At 45.0% G+C, this 27,294-nt stretch overlaps 3 pseudogenes; all 3 read right to left on the reverse strand.

Moving 5' to 3' along the window:
- Nucleotides 1-17,774: 17,774 nt before the first annotated feature.
- Nucleotides 17,775-19,213, reverse strand: LOC116472272 (serine/threonine-protein phosphatase 2A catalytic subunit alpha isoform-like; annotated as a pseudogene).
- A 2,346-nt stretch (nt 19,214-21,559) lies between these two features.
- Nucleotides 21,560-22,822, reverse strand: LOC116472424 (ubiquitin-conjugating enzyme E2 variant 1-like; annotated as a pseudogene).
- Nucleotides 22,823-22,963: 141 nt separating this feature from the next.
- LOC116472273 (small ribosomal subunit protein eS12-like) lies at nt 22,964-23,387 on the reverse strand (annotated as a pseudogene).
- Nucleotides 23,388-27,294: the final 3,907 nt, after the last annotated feature.

Genomic DNA, 27,294 nt, shown 5'->3' on the forward strand with positions numbered 1-27,294 from the left:
TCCCTCCTTCTGCTGGACTCTCTACTGCTTATCCATCCACCTACTTTAACCCTGTTTATTGAGCCTATATTATGTGCTGCCATTGCTCTGGGAACTGAAGATGTTCCAGTGAATGAGGTGGAGCCCCCTCCCTCAAGGATCTCACAGTCTCTTTGGAGCAGACAGGCAATAAACATGCACACAAATGACAAATTGTGTAGTATCAGAGTACGTTAAGTGCTGTGCACACAAGTCAAAAGAATAGGGTGTGATGAAGAGGATGTGTGTGGGAACTGCGAGGAGGCCATTGAGGTAGAGTGAGCACAGTGACCAGAAGGGCTGGGAATCAAGGTCACAGAGGAAAGGCCATGGTGAAGAGTTTGAATTTTCTGAGACACAGGCATGATTCAACACTTTGGGAGGCTGAGGCGCGTGGATTGCTTGAGCCCAGGAGTTTGAGACCAGCCTGGGCAACATGGCAAAACCTGGTCTCTACAATTTTGTGTGTGTGTGTATATATATATAATGTGTGTGTGTGTATATATATATATATATATATATATATAGTGTGTGTGTGTGTGTATATATATATATATATATATATATATATATATATATATATATATAAATTAGCCAGGCGTGGTGGCGCATGCTTGTAGTCCCAGCTATTTGGGAGGCTGAGGTGAGAGGATCCCTTGAGCTTGAGAGGTTGAGGCTGCAGTGAGCCAAGATTGTGCCACTGCCCTCCAGCCTGGGTGACAGAATGAGACTCTTTAAAAAAAAAAAAAAAACCTTCCGTGGGGTGTGATGGAAAGCTACTGTCCTCTCTGTGTGCCGTGCCCATTCCTCTCACTGGGCCTCTTGTCTGAATGACCTCCCCAAGCCTCTCCAGCATCCTTGTTATACTTAGATTTCAGGACCCAAGGCCAGACATGCCATCATTCTGAAGCCTTCTTTGTTTACCCCAGACCACATTCATCTCTTTTTCCAAATTCCTAAGATGGTACTTTGGGTCTTGGGGCTTGACTAGACTTCAACTTCAAATTCTCAAACATGTACTCTGCCCCCATGTCATGCCCGTCACTGTGCTGGTGCCACATGTAGGTAACTCATCCAAGCCTCACCACCTTCCCGTGAGGTTCATATTATGCCGAGTTTTTACAGATGGGTAAACTGAGGCTTGGAGCAGTTAAGCAACTGATCTGTGGGCTCACATATAAGGAGTGGTGGAGGAAGGATTTGAATGCAGCATCTGATCCCCCAAGTCCAGCTTCGTTCTCACTAGCCCTCAGCCACTTCTGCCTTTACATAATTTGATCATGGTCTTCAGGGGTCCCCAGACCTGCCCCTAATCTCCTTCCGCATCTTCACTTCTGCATGACCCACAGCACCCAGGGATCACCGGAGTAGGCATCCTGCACTTCTCTATGCTCCCTGCCAGTGGGATGTGACACTTGCAGAGTGAATAAGCACCCCTAGGGTGACAGCCAAGGCTGCCCACACCTCTCTCCTCTCCTGCAGTGGGTTCCTACAGGGAGCCAGCAGCCATCCAGTGGAACTAGGGGCCGACGCTTCAGAAGAAACTGCCATATGCTAGAGTTGCGTTATTGTCAATATGACTCTTTCTTCCAGGCCTGGGCATGATGGCATGGGAATAGTCATAACAGCCTTTACTACAGCAACTCTTCACTGCCACCAGCCCATCTTAAGTCCCTTTTTGGGTCAAATTCAGGATGTCAATAATAATAACAACAATAGTTTGTTTGTTTGTTTGTTTTGAGACAGAACTCACTCTGTCACCCAGGCTGGATTGCTGTGAAGTGATCTCTGCTCACTGCAGCCTCAATCTCCCAGGCTCAAGTGATCCTCCCAACTTAGCCTCCTGAGTAGCTGGCACTACAGGTGTGCACCACCACTCCCAGCTAATTTTTGTATTTTTTGCTGAGATGGGGTTTCGCCATGTTGCCCAGGCTGATCTCAAACTCCTGGGTTCAAACCCTCCGTCTGCCTGGGCCTCCCAGAGTGCTGGGATTACTTGCATGTACCACAGTGCCTGGCCAACAATAGGTATTTTATCAAAAATATGCAAAATGAATGGAAGCTGCTGGGCACTTTATGTACCCTATCTTATTTAATCCTTATAGCAACCCTAGGATGCAGGTATGATTATTATGCCCATTTTACAGATATAGAAACTGAGTCTCAGGCAGGCACAGCAACTTGCCTGAGGCCACAGAGCTGATAAATGCTGAAACTCAAATCCCAGCTCCACCCGGAGGCTGGTGGACCTCCAAGTCCTTGATCTCAGCCTCTGCACCCAGTTCTACAACCAGATAGGTGTTCAGGAGGTCCATCACAGGCAGTGGATAGGCGAGGAAGGCTTAGTGACTGGGGCTCCTCAGAGAGGTGCATAAAACCAGGGCAGCTCAAAGCACGGCAGGGACACTGGTCTGAGTATCAGGAGCCCGGGTCCAGATCCTGGCTTTGCCTCCTCCCAGCTGTATGTCCTTGCTCATTTCGCCTACCCTCTCTGCACCTTCATTTCCTCAGCTGTGAAACGGGTTGATAATAGATTCGCCCTCCAAGCCTGGTGTAAGAAGGAAGTATGATAATGTCTGTGAACAAGCTTTGAGGCCCTGAAGCACCATGCTTAGTGCATTCTCATCCATTCCCTGGACTTCTAGAATGAGTGAACAGCGGGAGAATCAGGAACAGCATCGGGGGAAGGAGGAGAGGAAAGTGTCGGATCAGGCTTTCTCTGGGTAGACAGAGGTAGGTAAATGTCTTGCTCAGCCAACCTCACATGACAAGAGGAACCTGCTAACTAGGTCACCTTGCAGGAGGAAAGAGCTATTCCGGGATCCGCCTGCAGTTGCAGAGCAGGAGCTGGGGAGCTGAGCTGGCTATTTCAGGGGTGGCACAGAAAGCTCGTCCGACTGCTCTCCCTTGGATCTCGGCCCTGCCTTGGGGCTTGGGCCTTGAGAGGCAGGGAGATTCTAGTGGACACTGTGCTGGCACTCTCTGCATGGCTGCCCTCAGGCAGGGGGAACCATCAGGCCGTCTGGAATGATCACAACACGATCTTCCCCATCCCCTGGAAACCACCATCCCAGGCAGCAGTGGGTGAGGGCAGCAAGATGCTAGACTTGCATTTCTCAGCCTGACTGGGAGTCTCAGCTCCTGAATGCAATGGCCCTGCAACGCTGGGCAGTTTGCTCCAGCATTCTGGGCCTGGGTTTCCTCACTTGTAACACGGGGGTAATGGTGCTTATGTTCCAGGACTGTCTGAGGATTAAATGAGATAAGGATATAAAGCACCAAGCACAGGGTCTGGCCCAGAAAAAGTGCTTGATAAATGGGGATTGTTCCTAACTGCGCTTCTGTGGCATTCCATGCTGCAATAGTGATGGTGGGGAGGGGACACCTGAAAGAAGGCTGCACCTTGTGGGATGGGACTGGGGGCGGAAGGAGAGATTGTGCTGGAGAAGTTGAGCGTTTGAGACTCTGCTCAAAGAGAAGAATCCTTCTGGGAGGAGCTGGGGACTGTGAGGTCAGTGTGACCCAGGTGAGAATTGCTCAGCTCCCTGCAGGTTGGGCAGGTATGTCTTTATCTTCTGAGCTTCAGGTGCGTTGTCTGCAAAATGAGGCTGAAAATACTTAGCTCCTATAATCTGGCAAGAAATAAGTGAATTAACATAAAGCCTTTATCTAGCATAGTGCTTGGCACCTAGTAGGTGCTCAAGAAATGCCAGCTATTATTGTGTTATCTCATTTAGTCCTCATAGCTACCCTATGAAGAAAGTATTACTATCTCCATTTTATAGATGAGGAAATGGAGGCACAGAGAGGTTAAGTAATTTACGCAGGGTCTCATAGTGAAGAAGCTGTTTTACTAAGATCTGAATTTAGTCTGACCTTGGAATTTGCACTTTTAACTACCACTCCCCATGCCTGTGTGTGTGTGTGTGTGTGTGTGTGTGAGAGAGAGAGAGAGAGAGAGAGAGAGAGAGAGAGAAAGTATGTATAGCTATATGCAGATACGTGAAACGAAAAGATGAAAAGTGCCTAGCATGATATGGTTACATAGTCAGTGATCAGTAACCAGCAGCTGTTGTTACTGTAATTGTTATTCTTGTCATGACCATTGTTCAGAATTTAATTGGCAATTATGAAACAGGAGTGGCCGGTGAAGGTAGAGAGTGTTCTAAAATATTAGAAAAGGCAATAATCTCATTCTCAAGGGACTTGTCAAAAGGAAGAGGCAAAAAATAGTCATAAAGTCATAAGTAACTTTCTTGCAGCATTCTCTGTAATTAGGAAAAATGGGGAAAATGTATATACCAAAGAGTAACAGGTGGTTACGTAAATTATGGTTGGTCAGCAGCTCACACCTGTAATCCCAGCACTTTGGGAGGCCCAGGCGGGCGAATCACATGAGGTCAGGAGTTCAAGACCAGCTTGGCCAACATGGCAAAACCCTGTCTCTACTAAAAATGCAAAACTTAGCCGAGTGTGGTGGTGCATGCCTGTAATCCCAGCTACTCAGGAGGCTGAGGCAGGAGGATCGCTTGAACCCAGGAGGTGGAGGTTGCAGTGAGCTGAGGTCGCGCCACTGCATTCCAGCCTAGGCAATAGAGTGAGACTCCATCTCAAAAAAAAAAAAAAAAAAAGAAAAGAAAAGAAAAGAAAATGACACATTCATTTAGAATGATGATAATAGGACTTGACATGGAAAATGTTTATTATGTAATTACTATTACTGGGAAAATGCTGGATATAAAATTCTATTTCTGCTCTAATTATACCTCTGTTAAAATATCAACTGTATGTAGAGAGGAGCTAGAGAGAATATGCAGTGTCAATGTGTTACATGCTGGCATTGAGGGTTTCTCTCTGTCATTGATTTAATAACTCAACCATCATTTATTAAGCACCTACTAAGTGTCGGTCAGCATGTTAGGCATGGCTATTAGTGTGGATTATATGAGGCTGCAGGAAGACTTAAAGAGAAAAGAGGTTTTAGTGCCTCTCAGAACATTCAGCAGCGAAGCAGTTCAAAGCCGATGTGGCAGCTTCAGGGTGTCAGAGACCATGGCTCGCTCTCTGCGGTGGCTCTGGCATTTCTAGGGAGTTACCTTTTTCCACATGGTCCTATGGGGCACACCACCATGTCTATGTTCCAGCCAGCAGGGTAAGGAGGAGAAGCGGAGGGCATGCCCCTTCCAGGAAAGGTCTCACCGAAGTTGCTCACACCACCTCCCTCCTTATGCCTTGGCCAGAACCTTGTTGCTTGGACACCCCTAGCTGCAAGCTAGACTAAGACATGTCAGGACTTTGGGAGGCCATTAGCCTTGCTAAAAATAGGTCCCAATTACTGCAGAAGAAGGGAGAACAGCAACAGGGGCACCTCTGCAGCATAACAGATTAAGTAAGTCAAGGCCACAATCCTGGAAGAACCCAGTGTCCAGTGAAAGTGACATACACTGTCAAGAAATTGGCTGGGTGCAGTGGCTCACACCTGTAATCTCAGAGCTTTGGGAGATTGAGGCAGGAGAATTGCTTGAGCCCAGGAGTTCAAGCCTGAGCAACAGGAAAAAAATTTTTTTTATTAACTAGGGATGGTGGTGTGTGCTGTAATCCCAGCTACTCCAGAGGCTAAGGCACGAGAATCGCCTGAGCCGGGGAGATAGACGGTGCAGTGAGCTATGATTGCACCACTGCACTCCAGCCTGGGCAAATAATTATAAGACAATCTGTGAAGTGCTGTGATTGAGCTATAGGGTTACCAGAGACAGAATGACCAACACTGGCTGGGGGGCCATGAACAGCTTCGTCTCCCATGAAGATTTTGCCTGGAACGGTCCCATCCCACTCCGTTTGTACCATGTGGTGCTGTGCTCCCACCAAGACTTAACTGATCTCAGCAGTGGGTGAGGGGCACTCCTGACCAAGCTGGAATCATCCAAGGCCCGCTGGGAGCTTGAATGGAGTGGAGGGAAGCAGCATCTGGAGTCACAGTAGACTTGTCCCCTGAAGGCAGCAGGCTTCTACTGCAGTGATCCCTGGAGACATGCTAGACCTGTTCTTCAGATGATCATTGATTCAACTCCTCTTCCTTCAGTCTGTGCGGTGCCTCCCTAGCTCCCAAGATATCCATCCCACCACTCCCTCCCAGGTTTGTTTGTTTGTTTGTTTGTTTGTTTGTTTGTTTTGCCTTAAGGTAGTTACTTGAGACCAAAATAAGCTGAACTAACTCAGAGGTCAGGGTAAGTTAACAAGCAGTTTCACTGAGATTCAATTCTAAGTGGATGTCCCCCGCCCCGGGTGCAATGAGCAATAAGCCATGAGGTTTTAAGGAGGGCAGAGGGGAAGGTTTTCCAGGCAGGGAATCAGCAGCGTATATATCTGGAAGCCTTTTATTTCTGTCAGTGGTTTATTGATTATGCAATAAAAGGACCGCTGGGAAGAGAAAACTGGTAACAAAGGCTCTAGTGGGCCCTGAAGCCACCAGCCCACGACTATCTCTGGGTGAAGAGCTGGAGTTCCGTCCTCCGAGATAGCTGTGGTTTCTGCTTTGCTCTGTGATCCTAGGCCCTCCAGGAGATCTCTCTGGACCTGATTCTTCAATTTCTAAGAGAACAACAAGAGTATTTAAGTGGATTAAAAACCACAGCAATATCTATGAAAACTTTAAAACTCCACTCTGTGCAGGCCTGGTTGAACCCTGGCAATGTAATCATCAATCATTCCTATCCTTGACCTTCCCCTGCACTCACCCAATGAGCAGCTCCCAAAAGTTGGGTCTCTACTGTGCACCCGGGGTCCACACACTTCTCCCCACCAGCTTGGCCCACCACTTCATCGAGCCTCTGGATCACTGCTTCGTCTCCTAACTGGTCTTCCTGTTGTTATTTCTGTCCCCTTCCAATCTGTTTCTACGACACAGCCAATTCGATCTTTTAAAAAATCAGATCAAGCTGGGTGCGGTGGCTCACTCCCAAAGTGCCAGGAGCACTTTGGGAGATGGAGGCAGGATTGTTTGAGCCCAGGAGTTCAAGACTAGCCTAGGCAACTTAGAGAGACCCCATCTCTACAAAATATTTAAAAATTAGCCAGGCATGGTGGCATGTGCCTGTAGTCCCAGCTACTCAGAAGGCTGAGGTGAGAGGGCTGCTTGAGGCCGGGTGGTTGAGGCTTCAGTGAGCCGTGATTGCATCACTGCACTCCAGCTTGGGCAACAGGGTAAGATGCTGTCTCAAAAAAAAAAAAAAAAAAAATTCAGATCAAGTAGAGGAAGCCAGTCTGAAAAGGCTACACACTGTGCGATTCCAACTCTATGATATTTCAGAAAAGGCAAAAACTGTGGAGACAGTATAACAATCAGTGGTTGTGGCCAGGTGCGGTGGCTCATACCTGTAATCCCAGCACTTTTGGAGGCTGAGGAAGGCAGATCACCTGAGGTCAGGAGTTCGAGACCAGCCTGGCCAACATAATGAAACCTCATCTCTACCAAAAATACAAAAATTAGCCAGGCGTGGTGGCACGTGTCTGTAATCCTAGCTACTTGAGAGGCTGAGGCACGACAATCGCTTGGACCCGGGAGGCAGAGGTTGCAGTGAGCTGAGATCTCACCACTGCACTTCAGCCTGGGCCACAGAGGAAGACTTCAACTCAGAAAACAAAAAAAGTAGTTGCCAAGGCCTTGGGAGGAGGGAGGAATCAGTGGAGCAACAGGGGGTTTTTAGGACAGTGCGACTAATCTGTATGCTACTATAATAGTAGACACAGGTCATACATTATTCAAAACTCATGTTCAATACAGAGCAAATTCTAATGTAAACTGTGGACTTTAGTTAATAATAATGTATTGGGTCATCAACTGTAAAGAATGTACCACTCTAATGGAGGATGCTAATACTAAGGGAAATTGTGATATGTGTGCATATGTGAGTCCAGAGGGAACTCTGGACTTGCCGCTCAATTTTTCTATAAACCTAAAACTACTCTAAAAAAAGGCCTATTAATTTTTTAAAAATCAGATTATGTCATTTTCCTGTTTAAAACCTTCCAACGGCTTCCTATTGCACTTTGAACAACATAACAAAACTCCTTCCTCTGGCTCATGAAGTCCCCATGATGTGGCCCCTGCCTTGCTGTCTCCCTGCCCCAACTAACACTCCACAATGGGCTTCTTTCTGTTTCTCAAATATGCCCAGTTTTTTCTCACCCCAGGGCCTTTGCACTTGCTGTTCCCTCTATCTCAATGCTCTTCCCTCTGATTTTCAGATGGCTGGTTCCCTGTTTTCACTGAGGTCCTAGCTAAACATCGCTTCCTTGGAGGGGCCATCCTGACCACCCAATAAGAGCAGCCACCCAGTCACTCAATGCCATGCAACCCTGGATCTCTACTGGAAGTAGTTGCCATGGGAACAGGGGCCTTTTCTACCTTCTTCCTTGCTGTATCCCTAGCTCCTAGAACAGAGTCCGACCTGCAAAGGTCCTCCAGAGATACCGGTTGAGTGAATGTGAGTGAAGGAATGAAAGAATCTTCTGAAATTCACTCAGGGCCAGGCCTATGCTGGATCCCAGATAAGGCATGGTTTGTGACCTCTGGGATCTCACAGTTTAATACACAGAAGTTTATATTGGACCTCCCGAACAAAGTAGCAGAATGGTTAAGAGCACAGGCCATGGAGTCAGACTTTGTGGGTTCAAATCCTGGCTCTGGTTGGGCTCAGTGGCTCAAGGCTATAATCCCAGCACTTTGTGAGGCTGAGTTGGGAGGATTGCTTGAGCCTGGGAGTTTGAGACCAGCCTGGGCAACATAGTGAGACTCCATCTCTACAGAAAATTAAAAAATTAGCCAGGCATGGTGGTGTGTGCCTGTGGTCCCAGCTACTCAGGAGGCTGAAATGGGAGGATCACTTGAGCCCAGGAAGTCGAGGCTGCAGTGAGCCAAGATGGCACCACTGCACTCCAGCCTGGGTGACAGAGCAAGACCCTGTCTCAAAACAACAACAACAAAAAACAACTAGCTCTGGTCTGTAACAGCTGTGTGTGTAAAACACCCAGGAAATTTTCTAGAGCATATTACATGCTCAAGAAATGTGAGTCATCATTAATGTCATGCAGGCCATATAAAGATACACGAGGCTGCACAACTCCAACACCAGAGTTCAGGGAATTTAGGAAATCCCTTTATCTACTCATTTGTTTCTAGATCACTCATTGCAAGCCTTTGGAAATGAGCACGAGAAGGGGCAGGTTATTTTGGGGAAAATTAAATTTTTTAAATGGAGAAACTAATATTGACTGTACTAAGAGGCTTGATATTCATGATGTCATTTTATCCTCCCAACAAATATTTGGGGTAAATACTGTAGGGCTATTTCACAGATGAGAAAACTGAGACTTAGGGAGGTGAGATGATTTGCCCCATGTGACCCAGCTAGGAGGTAGCAGACCCAAGAATGACCCCAGGGCACAGCGAGGTCATAACGTGCCCCTTTCTCACCATCCCTGCTCTGGCAGGCATGGACTCCAGTCCCGAGCCCAGGCTTACATGGGTGGCAGTGACACAGGGTGGTCAGGTGCTGGGATATTGGTGTAGACGGACCTGATTTCAAGTCTTACCCAGGGCAAGACTTTCAGCAAGTTTCCATATTGGAAAACTGGGTAGCTGGGCGCAATGGCTCATACCTGTAATTCCAGCTACTTGGAAGGCTGGAGAGCAGGACGGCTTGAGGCCAGGAGTTTGAGATGAGCCTAGACAAGATAGCAAGGCCCCTCGTCTCTAAAATAAACAAACGTATCAGAAAAATGGGGTTCATAACAATATCTGCTTCATAAGATGGACCTCTGTGAGCACAGCTCTCAGGACGGCACTTGGCAAAGGGTGGGGGAGTTGGTAAATACTCATTGAACAGCTGCACCATGGAGTTGTTGTGAGAGATGAGGTGAGATGAGGCTGATCTGTCAGATACATGACAGCCAGTTCCCAAAATTTCTGAAAGAAGGACCGGAGCCAGGATTCCACAACATGGCACCTGTGTGAACAGGAGTTCTGAAGAGGGCATTCAGAGCCAGGAGGAACAAAAGGGATCATGTTGGTGACACATGAGGCAATCACCTGGCAGGTTGGTGGCAGAGCTGGCTGGAACCATGACCATCCGTCAGTTCTCAGGCAGTGCATTGCAGGGGAGAGAACCAAAGAAAGGGTTCTTCAAGGCCAAGGTCCCTTCTGCCAGCCCTTGGGGCCTCCGATTCTGTTATCCTGGGGAGTTGGGGTGAGGATGCCCGTGTCATCCGTGGGTGACTTCTCCAGCCTCTCTGGGGAGCTCTACATGCTCAGCTCCGTCAGGCCCCAGCTAGTTCCAGGGTTTAGGTCCTGGAGAGGGCCACAATGCTCAGGGTCTCAGAAGCCAGCTCTTCTTCCCACACCCGGAGCTCCTTCCCCAGCCAGGCCCACACTTTTACTCCCTGGCTGACCTAGATTCAGGAACTGGCTCATTTCCACAAGTAGACAGATGCTGAGGCACAGTGAATTAACACGCACATTTCAATAAGTGGTGGGCAGGTGGCCCCACAGCCTCTCAGAGCCTCAGTTTTCTCAATTTTTTTTTTTTTTTTTTGAGACGGAGTCTTGGTCTGTTGCTGAGGCTGGAGTGTAGTGGTGCAATCTCAGCTCACTGAAGCTTCCACCTCCCGGGTTCACTTCTCCAGCCTCAGCCTCCTGAGTAGCTGGGATTACAGGCCCCCACCACCACACCTGGCTAATTTTTGTAATTTTAATAGAGATGGGGTTTCACCATGTTGGCCAGGCTGGTCTTGAACTCCTGAGCTCATGTGATCTGCCCACCTCGGCCTCCCAAAGTGTTGGGATTACAGGCATGAGCCACCATGCCTGGCCAGTTTTCCCAACTTTTAAAGTAGGGACCATAGCATTTACCCTTGCAGAGTTGTGAAGATTAAATGCACATATATACATGAAGTGCTAGCACAGTAGCTGAACAGATTAAGTCAACAATACACATGTAATAGTCCATTCTTGCATTGCTATGAAGAAGTACCTGAGACAGGGTAATTTACAAAAAAAAGAGGTTTAATTGGCTCACAGTTCTGTAGGTTGTACAGGAAGCATGATGCTGGCATCTGCTCGACTTCTGGGGAGGCCTCAGGAAACTTACAATTATGGCAGAAGGCAAAGGGGGAGCAGGCATGTCACATGACCGAAGCAGGAGGAAGAGGTCGGGGGGAGGTGCCACACACTTTAAAACGACCAGAGCTCAGGAGAATTCACTCACTATTGAGAGGACAGTACCAAGGGAATGGTGCTAAACCATTCATAAGAAACCCACGCCCATGATCTAATCACCTCCCACCAGGCTCCACTTCCAAAACTGGGGATTACAATTGAATGTGAGATTTGGGTGGGGACACAGATCCAAACTATATCAACATGTTAATCTCTTTCCTTCCTCACATCTATCCCCACACTGACTTTGGAGGCAGCTTGCTAGCTCTCAGCCAGGCTTACGTCACCACCCTGCTTAAAAAATCTTTTATTCTTCCAGTGCTCTCTAAGCTAATGTGAATTTTCCCTGGCTTGGCATCCTGGACCCTCCTCACCTGCCCCAAGCTGTTTGACCTGCCAGCTTTTGTGCCACCCTTTTCTAACTAATGTGCTGTCAAGTTAATAAGCCATTCTTGGAAATGTCACTCATATACCCCTGCCTTGTAGACCCGATGCACATTAACATATTAAGGGTTCTGAGAAACATTGCAGGAAAGAAATTAGTTTACCCTTGTTCAGTGCAGAATTTCCCAAGTGAGTCTGACCGTAGAATCCCATTAATATCCCACAGGACATGCGTTTGTTTCCTGAACACCCTTTGCAATTTCCTGCCTGCATGCTCTGCACAGGTGGGTCTTTCTTTCCACAAAGCCCTTCCTCCCCAGCGCCTGTTTACTCATCACAGGAGGCCCAGACTGGCGGACCCCTCCTCCAGTTGGCAGAGCTGACTCCCTCCCCTGGGCTCCCTCAGTCTGTGTCCTCTGCCCCACCCTTGCTCTCCCAGTCTGGCACCGTGAGCATTCCTGCAGGGCTGCCAGCCCTCGCTCTTGCCTCCCCAGCATCTGGCCTCCCTTGCTCCCCTGCCCCCTCCCGAGATCCATTTGAGTCCTATCTATCTCTTCCCAGGGGACCACCAAAAAACATTTCCTCTAAGAACCTTTTCTGTATTCCTTAGTCAGGTAAAAAATAAAAAATAAATAAAAATCTGTTTTCCTTGTGATTTTAGTTAAAGGTCGCTAAGGGTAAGGTCCATATTTTTGGTTTCTCCACAGTGCTTTGCACTTAGTAAGTTCTCAGTAAATGCGTGCTTAGACATACATTCCACCATATTTATTGAACACCTATCATGTGTCCTGTGCTGGATGCTGGGGGCATAATGGGAAACACAACAAACTTGGAAGGCAATAAGGGAAGTGGGAAAAGCTAGGATTCTGGGACAGACAGCTTGCTTCTAAATCCTGGTTCCGCCACTTACTAGCTGTACATCCCTGAACAAGTTACTTGACTCTTTGTGCTTCAGTCTCCTTACTCATAAAACAGGGAAAGATAAAGTATTTGTCTTAAAGGGTTACTGTGAGGATTCAATAAGATGATACATAAAAAGTGCTTAGAACAGACCCAAACACATAGGAAGAGCTATAGATGTGTCAGCGATTGTTATTGTAATAGACAGCTTTGCCTCACAGAGTTTAGTTTAATAGGAAAGACAGACACTTAATAACCAATTATACAAGTAACTATTTATTTATTTATTTATTAGAGACGAGGTCTGGCTTTGTAGCCCAGGCTGGAGTGCAGTGGTGCAATCATAGCTCACTGCAGCCTCAATCTCCTGGGCTCAAACCATTCTCCTGCCTCAATCTCCCAAGTAGCTGTGACTACAGGTTTGAGCCACCATGCCTGGCTAAGTTTTTGAAAACTTGTGTAGCGACTGAGTCTTACTGTGTTGCTCAGGCTGGACTCGAACTCCTGGCTTCAAGTAATCCTCCTGCCGAGGCCTCCCCAGGTGCTAGGTTTGCAGGCATCAGTCACTGTGCCTGGCCCTATTTATGCTTTCCTATTTATGTTTTTGATAAATATTGAGAAGGAAAAGTACAGTGCACAATGGGAGAATAAAATAGATGGCCCAGGCTTGTCCCAGTGTTCAAGGAAAGCTTCTTGGAGGATATGCCATTTAAACTAAGACTGAGGATAAGCGTCAGTTGACAGGACAAGAGGGGATGGAAGGGCATTCCGTGCAGAGGGAACAGCGTGTGCAAAGATAGTGAGCCAGGAAAGAATTTGGCATTTTGGAAGAACTCAGAGAAGGCCAGAGTGGCAAAAATGCAGGGAACGAGAAGGCAGAGGTAGAAGATGAATTTGCAGAGAGGGGCAGACCATGCAGGCCCTGGCAGGGCATGTAAGGACTGGAGGGCTTTATCCCAGGAGCATTGGGAAGCCTTTGAAGGTTTCAATCAGAGCAGTGACCAGATCATATCTGCATCTTAACAAACCATTTCAGAGACTGGTAGAGGATACCAGTAGGAGATTGATCCAGATGAGAGAAGACAGGGGTTTGGGCTGGGGTGCTGGCTGTGGGGAAGGAGAGAAATGCAAGCATGACAGAAATGGTGAGGAGATCAAAGAAATGACAGAAATAAGTGACCGATGGAGAATGGGTGGCAGCTGGAAGAGAGAACTGCTGAGAATGCATCTGGACTCCTGGCCTGAGCGGCTGAGCAACTGAAGATGAACCCGCTCACATGCAGGGAGACACGATGCATTCAGTTTAGGATATGCTGAGTTGGAGGCTGCAAATGGGGTTACTCATTTAAGGGGAGTAAGAGTAATACAGAAAGTCAAATCATGCTATATTAAGAATATAAAAGTAGGCAAAGTAACTATAGGTTGAACAGAGACTTTGGGTTGAGAGAGAAATAACTTGTATAATATATCAAAAAAAGTCTGAGTCTGTCCCTTTTTAATATTTATTATTTATTTATTTATTTAGAGACAAAGTCTCGCTATGTTGCCCAGTCTGGTCTCAAACTCCTGGGCTCAAGTGATCCTCCCACCTCGGCCTCCCAAAGTGCTGGGATCACCACTCCAGGACACATTTTTTTTTTTTAATGGAAAAGATGTTACAAATGGAGACCCAGTTTAGTACAAAGGAGATGGGGGTGGGGCGTTTTGGTAGGATTCAGGGCACAGTGGATTCTCAGCAATCACTGACTCTTACCAGTCCTGGAAGGGCGTCAAGCAGCTGGACAGAAATCACAGTGTGGACCCTGGTTGCCACTTAGGGAACTCATTCATTCGTTGACTTTACAAATATCTACTTATCTGTCAATGTTCTAGGGCTCAAGGAGCTAATTCCTTAGCTTCTAACTGGAGGAGACAGACAACAAACACGTGAGTGCATAATTTAACATCAGATCAACTGCTATAAAGGCAAAGAAAGTCAAATCAAGGGTTAAAAAGTGCTGGGAAGAGCTCCATGATTTGAGTGGTCAAGGCCTCTCTGAAGGACAGACATCTGATTTCCAATAAAACAATTAAGAAATTGCATATTTCCTTTTGTTATCTTTAAATTTATATGTTAAATAGCTGACAAAAAATATTTAAAGCTTAATAGAGCATAAAATAAAGGCCATAAAAATGAACAATGAAACCAGAAGAAATCAACAGAAAATCAATGGAAGAAAATGGTAACGAGAATTTCAGATCCTTCCAAAAGCAGTAACTCAGTAAGAGGAAAAGATAAATTTGCAAAGCAGGCATGAATAGCCTTCTGGAGTCTCTGGTAATCCAATTACTAAAAAGGAATAGGTGGGTACAGTTTTTCATGCCTGTAAGCTTAGCACTTTGGAAGTCCAAGGTGAGAAGATTACTTGAGCCCAGGGGTTCGAGACCAGCCTGTGCAACATAGCAAGGACCCCCCGACTCTATTTTATTTTATTTTTAAATAAAATTTTTTTCTAGCCCATAAGGTATGGCAGAAATACTCCATAGCAAAAAAAAAAAAAAAAAAAAATTAGCCAGGCATGGTGGCATGCACTATGCACTGCAGTCCCAGTTAGCTACTTCGGGGGCTGAGGCAGAAGGATCACTTGAGCCCAGGAGTTAGAGGTTACAGTGAGCTATGATGGTGCCACTGCACTCCCGCCTGGGTGGCAAAGTGAGACCCTGTCTTAAAAGAATGATAATAGGCTGGGCACGGTGGCTCACACCTGTAATCCCAGCACGTTGAGAGGCCGAGGCTGGCAGATCACCTGAGATCGGGAGTTGGAGACCAGCCTGACCAACATGGAGAAACCCCATCTCTACTAATGATACAAAATTAGCCGAGCATAGAGGTTCATGCCTGTAATCCCAGCTACTCAGGAGGCTGAGGCAGGAGAATTGCTTGAACGTGGGAGTGGAGGTTTCAGTGAGCTGAGATCGTGCCATTGAACTCCAGCCTGGACAAGGAGAGTGAAACTCTGTCTCAAAATAATAATAATAAGTAATGAAAAGGAGTAGATCATGGACACAATGGAAAAAATATTTACATTTTTGCTGAGTTGACACACATTACTGAATTAAGACAGCGTAAAACTTACAATGTACCACTACAAAAGAACATTGATGACAAACAGGATAATGAGAAGCAATTAAAAGATTTACGATTAGTTGTTGCACAAGAAAATTGAAAATGTCCTGAAAGAAACTTGACGGAGGTTTTCACAACTTTGGCAACAATCTTAAAAATTGAAACAACATGACCTAAAGCCAGTTATGATGCTAGACAAAGCTTTACTAAATTACTAATTAAAAAGTATTTTTCAATAAGCCATTTCAGAAGAGAGAATCCTCTCTCCCTCCTCTCTGTAGAAACACAAAATTACAAAAAAAAAAAAAAAATTAAGTTGTTATATTGGAGAGGCAACCAAAGAAAATGTAGCCAACATATAGGATATTATAGAGGTATGTCAGATGGCAATTAACGAAAATTTATGTATTTTTCTGGATTCTGTGACTTTTGAGCTATTTGTCAGCTGCTAAAATCTTATCTGTTGTGATTTATTTTCTCATTACAAATAAACCTTCATGTTTATACCTGCATTTGTTAGCTACTGGTACAGTACTGCTGTGTAACATATGGCCCCCAAACTCAGCGGCTTACAAGTATTTATTGGCATAGATCTGCAGATCAGCTGGGATGCTTTAGGCCACAGAAGCTGCGAGCTAGGTTATCTAGGCTGGGTCAGCGGGATGGCTTTGCTCCCTGTATCCCTCATTTTCCTCCTGGAACCACTGTGCTAACCAGTGAATGCCCTCATGTTGAAGACAAGGTACAAAGAAGAAAGACCCAGACTCAGAAGTAACATGCTGTCACTTCCACTCAATCCCATTGGCCAATGCAAGTTACATGGCCAAGGCCAGAGTCAAGAAGAGTAGAAATATACTCTGACCCTTTAGTGGCCCAAACTGCAAAGTCATATGGCAAAGATGTAGACTCGAGGAGGGGTGAAGTATTGGGTCCAGTAATGCAATCTCCTGTAGTACCTAATTTTGTACTTAGAATTTTGCAATCTTTTTCATAAAGAGCCCTCCTCACCACACACACACACACACACATACACACACACACACACACACACTTATATAAACCTCAGGCTTTCACAAAACCTGGATCTGTCCCTGCTGGCTACACTCTTTAGGGTGCCTGCTTTAATAACAAACACTGCAAATAAGAGCTTCATGAGTAATTTTTTCTGAGCTCGCAAGTTTATTATGAAAACTCTGCAGTGCTCTTGTGCAATAAAACATCATTTTACAGGAAGGGGCAAAAACAGCTCTGTTCAAAACCACTCACTAGGTTCTGACAATAACGAAGAATGGCATGCGGCTCAGATTTGAGAAGGGGACAAACTAAGTGCAGGCAAGTCTTATAATTAAATTAAATGGTATCCCTGAAAATAAACAGAACGATTTCAAAACTCTTAAGTAGAGGGGAAGGCTTGGCATTTACTTTTTTAAATTTCATTAAGTTCCAGTGATCCAGTGATTGTTTTCTGCTACTCCTGTGTACAGTCCTGCTGAGTAAAGCTATAGCTAGATGGAGGTTAAATTGTATCCACAAAGTGAATTTACATCTTATTATCTGCGGTCTCTCAAAGAAAGCAAAAGTAACTGCAAACACCATGTTGCTCCAGCATACAATGAACTGGTTCATTCTCAAGTGATCATGGCTTGGTGACAAAAAGCTTTGTATTTTTATATGGCACAGCTTTTGGTCCATGTGAAAACAAATTTTTTGAATGTTAACTATTTTCTGACACTTTGGAGTTACTGTTTCTGTCCCCATTTCCATTAAATCAATATATAATTCATGGCAATCCTGTTCAAATTTAAAATTCTTTTTGTTCTTTTTCTTTCTTTCTTTTTTTTTTGAGATGGATTTTTGGTCTTGTCTCCCAGGCTGGAGTGCAATGGCACGATCTTGGCTCACTGCAACCTCCGCCTCCTGGGTTCAAGCGATTCTCCTGCCTCAGCCTCCCCAGTAGCTAGGATTACAGGCATATGTCACCATGCCCAGCTAATTTTGTGTTTTTAGTAGATTTTAGTGTATTTTTATTTTAGTTTCACCATGTTGGCCAGGCTGGTCTTGAACTCCTGACCTCAGGTTGATTCTCCTGCCTCGGCCTCCCAAAGTGCTGGGATTACAGGTGTGAGCCACCGTGCCCAGCTTAAAATTTCATTACAGGAAGTAATCTGGGGTACAATGAGTAACATGTGGCTTGCCTCTGTGAGGTGCTGGGTCAAACTGCAAACAAAGAGTATTTTAGAGTATTATCAAGTTCCATGATTGCAGCGTGATTACCACAATGATAGCAATAGTTTGGAGTACTGAAGATGGCTACCATATTCTAGTCATGACACCAGTTATGTCCCACCATCACCAGCTGGTGAGCTCTAGACGCCAACCCGAGGCCATTGGCATGATTAAATGTCTCAGAAGTATCTTGCCCAAAGGTGTAACCATCTCCTCAAAGAGATATACCCCAGCCACCATGGTCATCTGGATCTGAGTATAGCAAGTCACCCACTGGACCCTCATGGGGAATTTTCTGTAGGCAATTCAGTGTTCTGATGTGATGCAGTGTATCTACAGATGGCGACAGGCCACCATGGAGACAGAAGAGCTGCCCATCCACCAAGGCAGTGAGAGGAAGACGGCCTGTAAAGGCTGGGCATGGTGGCTCATGCCTGTAATCCCAGCACTTTGAGAGACCAAGGCAGGTGGATCACTTATGCCCAGGAGTTCAAGACCAGCCTAAGCAACATGGTGAAAAACTCATCTCTACAAAAAAATACAAAAAATTAGCTGGGCATGATGGTGCACGCCTGTAGTCCCAGCTACCCGGGAGGCTGAAGTAGGAGGCTCACTTGGGCCAGGGAGACTGAAGCTGCAGTGAGCCATGTTTGTGCCATTGGACTCCAATCTGGGTGGCCCAGTCTTTGAAAAAAAAAAAATCTGGAAAATATTTCTAAACATTTGCATTTCCATGTTTTCTTAAACACTCATCATAGGAACCATAAACTTGTGTGATCTGCCTGCTCTCATGATTCCTTGGAAGAATGGTGGTGCATTCATGGTAAGAAACCTTAAGAGCTAGGAGCAGCATAACTATTTCAATTGAATAATATCCTCTGTCGATATAATCTCCTGTAAACAAGTAATTTGTATCTGGTAATTTTCTATTAATTTTTTTTTTTTGAGACAGGGTCTCGCTATATTGCCCAGGCTGGTCTTGAACTCCAGGACTCAAGCAATCCACCTGCCTTGGCCTCTGAAAATGCTAGGATTACAGGCGTGACCCATCGTGCCCAGCCACCTGTAATTTTCTAAACAGTTCCATGAGATCATGAAATTGCCCATGCTTATCTCCAGAGACAGTGACTGGACACCAAACCTCTTGTGCATTGGATTCTTCTGTCAGGATTTCTTTAGCCTCCTTGCAGACGCTCTTGACCTGGGACTTGGATAGCTACTTTCACGGGTTCAGCTGCTTGATCCACTGGTCCAGCTCCTTGGAGAACACCTCATCCATGATGCCACCTGCCCGAGCTGGCTGCTGCACACGGGCCACAGGCATCTGTGGCCACTGACAGTTGCTCGGTGCTGCTGCTGACCCACAGACTCTCCACAGTGCTCGGCCAACAACTGCTGTGTCTCTTCCCTACTCACTCTGGCTCCAGAGCTTGCTTCTCTGAAATCGTGAGTATTTCGAAATACTTGACACAACAAAGTTCAATTGAATTCAAAGTCCACTTACATCATTTCAAGCAATTTCATTCATTCATGCCAGAAAAGCAAGTACTGTTAGTGTCTTTCATTAAAATTTCAATTTCATTTTAAAATTTTGCTCAGGAATTTTGTGTAGCTGTTTCAAACACAAAATCTAAAAAGTGATGTGCACAGAAGGAAGCTCAGATCTCTAAATAAAACTTTTGAAAAGATTTTATTTGGAAGTATTTACAAATTCAACATTTAATATATTTGCTAATTGTTTTTCAAGGGGATCCCAGGCCCATGAAATTAGATGATTATAATCCTTGGTTTATGGCACATTCTTCTTTTTTTTTTTTTTTGAGACAGAGTATTTTACTATGTCACCCAGGCTGGAGTGCAGTGGTGCGATCTCAGCTCACTGCAACCTCCGCCTCCTGGCTTCAAGTGATTCTCCTGCCTCAGCCTCCCTAGTAGCTGGGATTACAGGTGCGCGCCACCATGTCCAGCTAATTTTTTTTTGTATTTTTAGTAGAGATGGGGTTTCACTACATTGGCCAGGCTGTTCTCGAGCTCCTGACCTCAAGTGATCTGCCTGCCTCGGCCTCCCAAAGTGCTGGGATTACAGGTATGAGCCACCACGCCCGGGCAATGGCACATTCATAACAGGTCCAGGGCCAGCATGGTGGCTTATGCCTGTAAGCCTAACACTTTAGGAGGCTGAGGCAGGAGGATGGCTTGAGCCCAGGAGTTCAAGACCAGCCTGGGCAACATAGGGAGACCCTGTCTCTACAAAAAATAATAACAAATTAGTTGGGTGTGTTGGCGTGAGCCTATATTCCTAGCTACTTGTGAGGCTGAGATGGAAGGATTGTTTGAACCCAGAAGTTCGAGGCTGAAGTGTGCTGTGATTGTGCCAATGCATTCCAGCCTGGGTGACAAAGTGAGACCTTGCCTCTAAAAACACTTTGTCTCTGAAAAAAAAAGGAAAAAGAAAAGAAAAAAAAGAGGCCAGGCCTGGTAGTGGCTCATGCCTATAATTCCAGCACTTTGGGACACCAAGGTAGGAGGATTTTGAGACCAGACCAGGCAACGTAGGGAGATCCTCACCTCTACAAAAAATAGAAAAAAATTAGCTGGGCGTAGTGTCACAGGCCTGTAGTCCTAGATGCCTGGGAGGCCGAGGTGGGAGGATGGCTTGAGCCTGAGAGGTTAAGGCTGCAGTGAGCCATGATTGTGCCACTGCTCTCCAGCCTGGAGCACAGAGCAAGACCACTTCTCAAAAACAAACAAATAATAATAATGTAACATCTCACCCCAAACCAAAGCTAGTACCTTGACTTTTTAGGTACAAATAACCATACGTGCATCCCCTGCAGCATGGGTCCTGGACATTTTGCTTTTGTGGGCTTCTTCCTAAACACACATATACACGTGCACAAAAATATATATGTATACCGCACGTGTACAAAAATATATATGTATATGTATATTTTATGATTGCATTGGTAATGAAGAATATGTTGTTATATAGTAAAACATTTTCTTTGAACTAAAAAGTTCATTAGTTTCTTCTGATTAAAAAGACAATAATAATGGCCGGGCACGGTGGCTCACGCCTGTAATCCCAGCACTTTGGGAGGCTGAGGCGGGTGGATCATGAGCTCAGGAGTTCGAGACCAGCCTGGGCAACATAGCAAGGCCCCCGTCTTTACAAAAAATACAAAAATTAAAAATTAGTCGGGCACGGTGGCGCGTGCCTGTAGTTCCAGCTACTCGGGAGGCTGAAGCACGAGAATCGCTTGAACCAGGAGGCAGAGGTTGCAGTGAGCTAAGATAGCACAACTGTACTCCAGCCTGGGCAACAGAGTGAGACTCTGTCTCAAAAAACAAAACAAAACAAAACAAAACAAAAAACACCTTTTCATGGTCCCCTTAAAGTATTGTGGGCCCTAGGCACGGTGCCTATGGTGCTTCATGGATGAGTCAGCCTTCCTTCCCTGGCACCAGGTCCCCACCAGCCTGGGTCCTGTCCGCTCACCATTCTCCTTTTCCTTGTTATAATTTCTTGCAATAATATGTATTCCTTAAGAGTACATTTTTGGTTATAGCACAACTTATATGTTTCAAATGGACCAAAATTAGTATCATTTCTGGTATCTTAAGATAAATTTCCTTTGAATAAGCTGCTTTTCCTGTACTTTGAGGTCTACGACATGTATGTAGAAAATTTACTACTGTGGAAAATGAAATCATTTAAAGCAAACTCCAGAGGGAAGGAAAAGGGCCTGTGGTTTTCCTTTTGGATAATTGCTGTAATGCTGTCCTTCAGGCGGCTGAGGGAGTTTCATGTTTTCACTAGACATCTTTAGGCGCTGAAGCTCTTGCAGGACAACTTTGATGTCATATGGATTCTGCCATTTTGCTAGCACTAATAAGGTTCTTGGTCCACCACTCCATTAGAACTACTAACTCCATTCTTATTAATTTTTGTTACAAATCTTACAAAGGGAGGTGCTGTGGAGTATTTAGGTCCATATTCTATTTTCATAGCTGCATATTCTGTTTTCATAAATTGGCTACCATCTTGTGTTGCTGTTGCTCAAAGGCTCAAAAGAGTACTTTTAATGTTAGTCATTTTTAACTTCGCGAAATAATATAATCTTTTTTTTTTTTATTTCCCCGATACGGAGTCTTGCTCTGTCACCCAGGCTGGAGTGCAGTGGCACAATCTCGGCTCACTGCAACCTCTGCCTCGCGGGTTCAAGCGATTCTCCTGCCTCAGCCTCCCGAGTAGCTGTGATTACAGGTGCACACCACCATGCCCAGCTAATTTTTTGTATTTTTAGTAGAGACTACAGGGTTTCACTATGTTGTCCAGGCTGGTCTCGAACTCCTGACCTTGTGATCCACCCACCTCAGCCTCCCAAAGTGCTGGGATTACAGGCGTGAGACACTGTGCCCAGCCTATAATCTTTTGAGATCTACTTTTCTTGTTTACTATTAGATTGGCAAGATTAATTCATATCTGAGGCATGTCCCTGCAGTTCATTCATCTTGATTGCTGTCTAGTGTGTACTATACATGAGCGTATCAAGGTCTATTCATCACTGTCCTATCCCATTTAGCATAGGGTGTGTTTTCATCCTGTCCTACAGGAAAAAAACAACCCCAATACTTCAATGGCTTATTGTAGCAAACATTTATTTCTAGTTCTCATTCTGTGAGGCCAAGAGGCAGCTGCAGCTGTGCTAGGAAAGGGTCTTTTTCCAACAAAGAGGCCTAGCAAGGTGAAGAGGGAATTAATAATTATGACCAAATGCAACTGATCCCAGATGGTTTCCAGTTTTACTGAATGGACAGTGCAGCTAGGGTAAAACTGCTGGGTCATAAGCTATAAGAATGTTTGATTTTAGAATATTATGCCAGACTTTTCCATAATGGTATCACCAATTTAACTTCCCACCAGCAATATCCAAGAGATCCTGGAGCTCTGCATCTTTCCAACACTCCATGTTATGAAACTTTAAACTGTTGCAAATTGAAGGGATGTAAAATGGTGTTTCACTGAGCCTTGGTTTGCGTTTTCCTGATCACTAACAACGTTTGACATCTCTTTAAACTTTTTTTTTTTTGTGAGCCAAAGATTTATTTCTTCATTTCTTGCATTTGAAATACTCTTCGATGATATCCTTGGCCTGAGACTTCTTGCCACTTTACGGGGTTTCCCCTCTCTGTCAATTTTACAGAGGCCTACCCATTCTCCTAGTTTCTTGTTGTCATCAACCTTAATTAGGTTGATTTGGTGTTCAGCACAAAGGGCCTCCACCAACTTGACATACATGGGCTCATCACAATTGGATGCAAGCACACAAAGATGGGCTTGGCGCTTGCCTAAGGCTTTGGCAGCTTCGCGAATTCCACGTGCTAGGCCATCGTGGACGAGGGCGGTCTTCAGCACCTCTTGTAAGGCAGTATTAACGTCCATTACACCTTCAGCAGCAATGCCTTCCTCGGCCATGGCGGTGGGTTACGGGTGAAGCTGAATCTTGAACGCACCCAAGCCTCCGCCTCCGCGCGACTTGGCAGCGGCAGGGAAAGAGGATATCTCTTTAAACTTACTGGCTATACATGTTTCTTCTTCTCTTAAATGCCTGCTTGGCCAGGCATGGTGGCTCACGCCTGTAATCCCAGCACTTTGGGAGGCTGAAGGGGGTGGATCACCTGAGGTCGTGAGCTCGAGACCAGCCTGACCAACATGAAGAAACCCCATCTCTACTAAAAATACAAAAACTTAGCCAGGCGTGGTGGTGCGTGCCCGTAATCCCAGCTACTCGGGAGGCTGAGGCAGGAGAATCACTTGAACCCGGGAGGTGGAGGTTGCCGTGAGCCGAGATTGTGCCATTGCACTCCAGCCTGGGCAACAAGAGCGAAACTCCATCTCAAAACAAAAACAAACAAACAAAAAACTCCTGCTCATACTTTTTGTGTCCATTTTTCTTTCTTACTGAATGGTAGAAGTTTTGTTTTGTTTTGTTTTTTTTAAGGGGCTTGCTCTGCCCCCTAGACTAGAGTGCAGTGGTATGATCATGGCTCACTGTAGCCTCAACCTCCCTGGGCTCAGGTGATCCTCCCACCTCAGCCCCCTGAGTAGCTGGGACCACAGGCACTCCACCTATATTTTCTACTAATAGTTTTAAAGTTTTAGTTTTGAAATTTAAGTCCTTAAACCATCTAGTGTGGATCTTTGTTTATGTTGTGAAGTAATTTTTCCAGCTCTGTTTATTGGCCCATCCTCCCTTTCTTCACTGTGATATGCCACTCCTGCCACATATATATATATACACCATATATATGTGGATCTGATTCTGGTCTCTCTACTCCTTCTCAGGGGTCAATGTGTCTGTCCCTATGTGGATATTGTACTGTCTTAATGGCTGTAGCTTCATCATGGGTCCTGATTCCTGGCAGGGGTGATGAACCCTGCCCCACTCCACCCCCGCTACTCTGCCCAGTAACAGGGAGAAGCACCCTGTGCTGGCTCTGCTCCTTCCAAATAAGTGGCCTCAGGCATACTATTTCCCTTTTGAATCTTGGTATTCTTGTGCGTAAACCAGGGAGTAATGATTCTACCTCATAAGAATGTTCTGAGGATCCAATAAGACTGTACATAAATAAAGCTTCTGGCAAAGTGCCCATTTGTTGGGCCTGAATGTTTGTGAAATGGGTCCAGAGACGTTCAATGATGTGCTCAAGGTCACAGCACCAGACCCATACTATACTGTCTTCTCACTGCTGAGCTTCAAAGACCATTTCCAGACAAGTTAGCCTTCTCAAGAGTCTTTCTTCCATTTTCTTCCCTTCCAGAAAAAAACAAAGGTAAGAAAGAAAGAAAAGAAAAAAAGAAAGAAAGAAAGAAAGAAAGAAAGAAAGAAAGAAAGAAAGAAAGAAAAGAATCTATTTCCAAAAGCTCACGGCATACCACAGTTCCCAATGACTGCATCTTTTTTGGCTTTTTCTTATCTAATGGGAACAGAATGAACTGGATCAGGGTTTCTCTAACAATGTTGGAGAGGAAGTCAGGTTTATTTAAAATTTAACTTCTTTTGGCTCTGTTACCACTGGCCTTGGCTGAGCCATGGCTCTAGGGCATCCGAAAGCAATGAGATCTGGGCATGGTTTCCAGGAGAGTCCCTGGGAGCAAGTTCAGTGTCCCTGAACTTGTCATCATGGAAATTGCAGTGGCCTTGAGGGTTAATCACTGAAGTCAGCATGTAAAGCTGGGTCTGCATCTCTGTTGTTCCCTCTATCTCTCCTGATCCCACACAGCCAAGACACAGAGCAGGTGCGCAGTGTGGAATAAACAAAGGAAAGTGGGCAGAAAGATTTACAGTCACCTTGAGGAGACGGTTTGACCTCATTGTAGAGACATTAACAGAGCCAAAGAAAGGGTGTGCAGCTTCTCAGGAGATTTGTTGCTATTATAGTGAGAAAGGTTTGGAAAAGATTATGAGCATGTTCAAAGTTATGATAATTAAAGCGTGTTAGCTCAGAAACTGAAGACAAAGAAGTAGAGTGGAATGGAATTCACAAATAGACCTAAACACATAAGAAAATCTGGTGTATGATAATGGTGGCATTTCACATATGTAAGGGGAAACTACATGTTGATGAGCCATCTGGAAAAAAACCAAACTGAATCTCTAACTTACTGCATGCACTGAAATAAATTCCAGATGGATTAAGTACGCATCGGTAAAAAACAAAACCATAAACATGATAGAAGAAAATATCAGAGAATGTTTTCCTAATCATGGAGTGGAGAAAATCTTTCTAAAATATGACACAAATCCCAGAAGTTATCAAGGAAAAGATGGACAGATCTTACTACATACATATTTTAAACTTCTGTAGGGGGGAAAAACATATGCAAGGCAAATGACAAACACTAAACTATAAAAAATACTGATTTGCTTTCCACATGGCAGATGAGAGCTAATAATCTGATATGCAAAGACCTCCTACAAATCAACTTAAAAAAAAAAAAAGTACGGGCCGGGTGCAGTTGCTGACGCTTGTAATCCCAGCACTTTGGGAGGCCAACGCGGGCAGATCACAAGGTCAGGACTTCGAGACCAGCCTAGCCAACATGGTAAAACCCCATCTCTATTGAAGATACAAAAAATTGGCCCGGTGTGGTGGCACACACCTGTGACCCCAGCTACTTGGAAGAGTGAGGCAGGAGAATCACTTGAACCTGGGAGGTGGAGGTTGCACTGAGCCGAGATCACGCCATTGTACTCTAGCCTGGGCAACAGGGTGAGACTCTGCCTCAAAAAAAAAAAAAAAAAAATTAATTATGTTAAAATATTTAAAAAGTACAAAGGAAGGAAGAAAACCATGAGTAAGAGAGATATAACTAGGCGTGGTGGCTCACACCTGTAATCCCAACACTTACGGAGGCCTAGGTGGGTGGTTGAGTTGAGGTCAGTAGTTCAAGACCAGCCTAGGTAACATGGTAAAACCCTGTCTCTACCAAAAATACAAAAATTAGCCAGGCATGGTGGTGGGTGCCTGTAGTCCCAGCTGCTTGGGGGGCTGAGGCAGGGGAATCACTTGACCCTGGGAGGAGGAAGTTGCTGTAAGCCAAGATCACACCACTGCACTCCAGCCTGGGCAATAGAGTGAGACTCTGTCCCAAAAAAAAAAAGAAAAGAAAAATAGACAAACAACATGGGAAAATACACTTTATAGAAGATGACATTCGAATAGCCAATCAACTCAGGAAAAGATGTTTGACTCCACAGAAATCCAAATGAAAACAACAATGGGATAATATATTTCATGTATCAGACTGCAAAAATTAAAAGGCACCCAGTGTTGGGGAGAGTGTCAGTTGGTCTCTCATCACTCCTGGGGCAAATGCAAATTGCAACATTATTTTTGGAAAGAAATTCATCTATTTCATCAGAACTTTATATTTATGTGCCCTTTGATCAAATCCATTCCACCTTTGAGAATTTATTTTATTGAAATAATGGCAAAAGTGAGCAAAGAGAAATATATAGGGGTTCTTTGCAGCATTGTTTATAATAACAAAAGACAGGAATTGCAAGTGTATCGCCAGAGAATTGGGTACTTCATGGTATGTCCATACTATACGGCTAATAAAAAGAATGAGGGAGATCCATCTGCACCTGCCAACATGGAAAGATGTGCACATCTTAGTTCTCCATTTGGAAGACAAAGCAATTTGAATAACAGGTATATTATAGATCTATAAGATATATTATTATATAGATAACATGTTATAACAGGTATTTTTATATGTTTAATATTATATATATATATATATATTTTTTTGAGACAGAGTCTTGCTCTAACCTTCAGGGTGGAGTGTAGGGGCACGATCTCAGCTCACTGCAAACTCCATCTCCTGGGTTCAAGCGATTCTCATGCCTCAGGCTCCCAAGTAGCTGGGATTACA

This window comes from Hylobates moloch, unplaced genomic scaffold, assembly GCF_009828535.3.
Source record: "Hylobates moloch isolate HMO894 unplaced genomic scaffold, HMol_V3 SCAFFOLD_8, whole genome shotgun sequence".
In the NCBI taxonomy this organism is placed as follows: Eukaryota; Metazoa; Chordata; class Mammalia; order Primates; family Hylobatidae; genus Hylobates; species Hylobates moloch.